General features: G+C 36.4%; 1 protein-coding gene across 3 annotated transcripts in view; it reads left to right on the plus strand.

Moving 5' to 3' along the window:
* The first annotated feature begins 1,071 nt into the window (after positions 1–1,071).
* The window catches only part of LOC122800880 (LIM domain containing preferred translocation partner in lipoma), a 3,822,027-nt gene continuing 3,818,175 nt past the window's right edge, over positions 1,072–4,923 (plus strand). Inside the window, exon 1 of one of the 3 annotated variants that reach the window (XM_044070213.1) lies at positions 1,072–1,166. The gene's annotated coding sequence lies outside the window, so the exon portion shown is untranslated. The remainder of the gene's footprint in view (positions 1,167–4,923) is intronic. The other 2 variants (XM_044070214.1, XM_044070215.1) reach the window with 2 other exon arrangements.

Raw genomic sequence — 4,923 nt, forward strand, 5'->3', positions numbered from 1 at the left:
TCAACTACCAATCATTAGCGGACTGGAGTTCCGCTGTGGCGACCCCTAACTGGGAAAAGCTGAAAGACACAACAACATTTCCAGTTTGGTGACTGGGGAAGTCCACTGGGCTAAGCAGTCTATTTTCAGAGCAGGCCCAGGGAGAAAAGCTCAAAAAGCAGTTAACAGAATATAACATAAGTAAAGTATGGAATATAGAGTATACAAAAACATAAAATACAAGGTCCTAAAAATGTGTGCAAGAGGCCTATGATTTAAAAACAGCCCAAAGGTAAATTTAACCTGCCACTGGCCAGATGCATTTTCTTTAAATGTGGGTTTCAATGCTGTTTCAGTGAATGTGAATTTCAAAGGTAGAGAAGTTTTAATGCTATGTCTGTTTTCACTGTAAGACTATTGTTTTGTTTAGTAAACATCTATCAGTGTTTGTGGTATACAATTTGAAATAAAAGTTGTAAATTAAATCCAGATATCTGTATTAATTGTAGAAATAAATCATAAAATAGTATGCACACCGAGAGTTTTGAACACTGTTTATAGCAAATGGAGAGAAATAGCCAAGAAATGGGACACTAGAATGGTTGTGTGTGGGGGGCTCAGGGTTTGAAGCCCCCTGCAAAAAATCCCGTGGGGTCCCCTGTTTAAAGATATGTGTCCTACAAAATCACACATTGCAATAAATGTCCCACTTTGGGCATCTGAACAAACAGCAACCCTACTGGAAAACTTACTATGACACAGAGATCTGATCAAACTAGCAAAACTAAAAATGTCAGTGCAAAACTTTTAAACAACCTAATGTACCAATGCTAAAATGTACAGGCAAAATAATTTAACAATAAGAGCCAGGTTACCGAAGTTGTGGAAAGGAACAGCTGGAATGCTTATAGAAACAATAAACACAATTCAACAGCCTAAAATATGTAACGGGTTGACTCTGTATACTAAAGAAAGTATCCTAAGACATTAGATTTTCCCCACTTTAACTTGTATTCCTTCCTCCCCACTTCAAAAGGAAAATATTATAAAGTCTGAAAATCGGAGCGCATGACGTCACCGCCCGGCTGCTAAAGTGCTCCAGGGAAAAGAAGTTTCACTTTTTTTTTACTCCTGGATTGACTTAAAAAACCTTGGACAAGTAGTCAAAGTAAGGCAAGAGGATAAAGGTAAGAGAAACCATCCGGAGCGTTCTCAGTGCACAGCATGAGAGAAATATATTTTGTTGAGTTGCGTGTATGTGCCAGAAGGATGAGCACGAATGGCCTCGCCTTAACAATTGTGGCCCTTTTCACGAGTGCGCGGTGTGGTATTACAATGGAAGTGAACAGTGTAGGGAACAGCCGGAAGGGAACATTCAATCGAGAGGTTGTGGAAGTGTGCATCACCACCAGTCCTGACGTTTTTAACATACAGATAAAAACACATACGTCCTTAAAGCAATACTATAGAGTTTGGATTTATACTTATATACAAAGTTAGAGTGTTAGTGTGGTTGAATCGTTCGGCGATTGGTTGTGCATATTCCTGTCTGGAGAGAGGCCTTTAGTTTGGGCGCTTGCTATTCCTGAAGTACATTTTTAAGTTCCTAATGTACTATCGTCTGATATGGTATATGCTCAGTAATTTTGTGTCTTCAGTGTATTACATGCTGTCAGACAATTTATTATTGTTTCGCCACTGTGACGGGAAAAGTGGGTGGGGGTATCCCCAACATATGTCACTGTGTAAAACTTGGCTTCTTTTTAAATTCTCAATACTGACTGTAGGACTGGTACTGGCTGCTAATCGTGGATGCAGTCTTTTGGAGTCCACCCCCAGGGAAGTAGTTTTGCGATTTGATACGTGAATAAGTGAATAGTTCCAATTAACCATTTACATTCACGACCCGCTTACGACTATAGTGAATTCAAACTGTTTATATGCAAAACAACGTTCTAAAACAAGTAATGTAAGCATAACTATCAACTGTCCCTAAATTTGACTCAAATTTTAGCTCTGTCCTTCTTAATGCTTCTTATAACTGGTAACTGGGGGGAAAATGTGATGAATTGCACTTAGTAATTCGAGTTTTACACTTTTGTGATTTCAGAAAATGTGCATTAGTTTACATTCTGTTATTCTGCTAATGTCTCAAGTTAAAAGTTTGAATGTATCCCTGATTATTTCTGGATTTCAGAACACCCTGAGGTGTATATTTCCCTAAGATGGAGAAATTACATAAAGTGTAGGGGATTTTATAATTTAGCATTGATTGTAAACTGGCTGGCAGTGCAGTAATACACAATAGATATCGATGTTCTGAGCTGAGGAACCGTGGATAGCAAATCTAAGTAGTAGTTGTGTTGGTGTAAATAGATGGTTTGATGTGTAGAATAATGGACCTGAATGGTATGCAATTACTTTTTATTCTGAAAAATGTATGTTACCCTAGTTTTGTCAGCCAAAGATAAACACAGCATCATCATTTGCTTTGGGAAACAGTTGGTAGTGCATTGGGTCTGCTGGCCTTGGTTATAGAGTGGAGTTCTGTTAATGCCACTTGCTCTAGCCATACAAGGGATATTGTAAAAATGTAAACTAATAAGGGGTATGCATTTTAAAGTGAAATTATTTGAAATTTATGTTTTAAAGTGGTGCAACTAAAAATAATCAGTTGTGGAACCAAGAAAATGTTTCATATGAAGCCTGTATGAAAATTGGCAATTGTTTCGTCACATCAAAGTAATAACTATAAAACATAGTGATTTTTTTAATTTAAATAAATCGTTGTGAAGTAGAAGTAGTTGGACTAATTCTCATTCAAGCTCTGTTGCATAGTAGCTTATTCTCATTTTAGATGTCCAAGTACAATAATACAAATGAGAGGAAGAAAAAAAAAACAGCAAACCAGTGCTCTGGAATCCTTTTATTTTTCCTTTTTAACTACGAGATGTAATTGACCATCAAACCTCCCACTAGGTTTAATTTATTAAGTCATTCCCTTACAGGCAAGATGTATTTATTACATTTGTTCCTACTTAGGGGGAAAGGAGCAAGTGGTAGTAATGTCATCCATTGTGGATGATAACTTTTTTTTAATTGTGATATTGCCATTTTGCATGCCTGTGACATCCGCAAGGGGTAGAATGAAGTGCCTGTAATTGATAGGCTTGTCTCCTGACTTTACAGGTGGTGTCTCATCAGCAGTCCTTGTATAAAGTGACTACATGTTGAATTTGCATACAAACACAGACAATTTTAGGAGCACACATTCCTGGAAAGGTTGCCCTGAGAGCTATCCATGTCCTGTAGTACTTTGGAAATTACTGTCTATCACAGTTTTGACTTCCACATTGTGTGAAAGATGTAGTAAGTTGAGTACTACAGATGATATGTGCAGTTTATATTCTGTTGTTGTGAGATTCTTCAAGGAATTAAATTTTGCATATTCAATGATGTTGTGATGGATGTGGTAACTGGTGATGAAAGTGATGTTTTTTCTTTAATGACTTTGAGTTGGCATACTTTATTCAGACGTCTCTGGTACACTTACTTCAGCCATGCAGATTTAACAACTGATGTCTTTAACGTGCTATGAAACCCCTGTGTGTATACTAACGACCACTGGATGAACACAAGAAATGTTGGCACTAGTTGTGGACGATCTCTGTGCAGATGTCAAGTTCTTAGTTAACAGTTTGCACCATGATCATCATTATTATGCCTGCTAGGAAAACAGTATGTATTTCAGTCTTCATCCTAGTAGTTTGGATCTGTATGTTTGTTTTTGTGTCCCTCTTTAATACTGTTATAGATTTGCTTGTCTGTTTTTTGTCATATCTCATCAGTAATAATAATGAACAGGGCAGGTTTTCATTAACATGTTATAAATAAGAGGGATCGGAGGCAGAAATTAAAGTAGAATGGTTCTTTTGTGATAAGTTGTCTGAACAGAGGAACCATGCAGGGGTGACCTCTTTCCCTTTATTAGCATTATATTTATAACCGTTGGCAAAGAAAATATGTGACTCAGAAATTCAAGGATATAATGAATGAAAAATGTAATTTATACAGACTTAACTTCAGCATTTGACAGGGTCATACACAAAGCACTGATTAATAAATGAGTACACGCACACACACGCTTATGTATAGACACACACACATATATGTATAGACACACACACATATATGTATAGACACACACACACACATGTATAGATACACAAACACATATATGTATAGACACGCACAGACATGTATAGACAAACACACATGTATAGACACACACATGTATAGACGCATATGTATATGCATAGACACACACACACAGATATATGTAAAGACACACACATATATATGTGTAGATACAAACACATAATATGTATAAACATGCACACACACACATATGTATAGACACGCACACACATGTATAGACAAACACACATGTATAGACAAACACACATGTATAGACAAACACACATGTATAGACACACACATGTATAGACACATACGTATATGCATAGACACACACACACATATATGTATAAACACACAATCACACACATATATGTATATGTGTAGATGCACACACGTGCACATATATATGTATAGACACACACAAGCACACACATGCATAGACACATATATGTATACACACACACATATATGTATAGATACACACATATATGTTTATATATATGTATGTATAGACACACATATATATGTGTGTGTGTATATAGACACGCATGTATATGTATAGACATACACACACGTATATGTATAGACACACACAGATATATATGCATAGACACACACACACAAACACACGCACATATATTTATAGACACACACAAACACACACATATTTTATAGACATACACACACACACACATATATATATTTATAGACACACACATGTATAGACACACACACATGTATAGA

Source organism: Protopterus annectens, chromosome 4.part1 (genome assembly GCF_019279795.1).
Source record: "Protopterus annectens isolate FY-2018-M chromosome 4.part1, PAN1.0, whole genome shotgun sequence".
Lineage (NCBI taxonomy): Eukaryota > Metazoa > Chordata > Ceratodontiformes > Protopteridae > Protopterus > Protopterus annectens.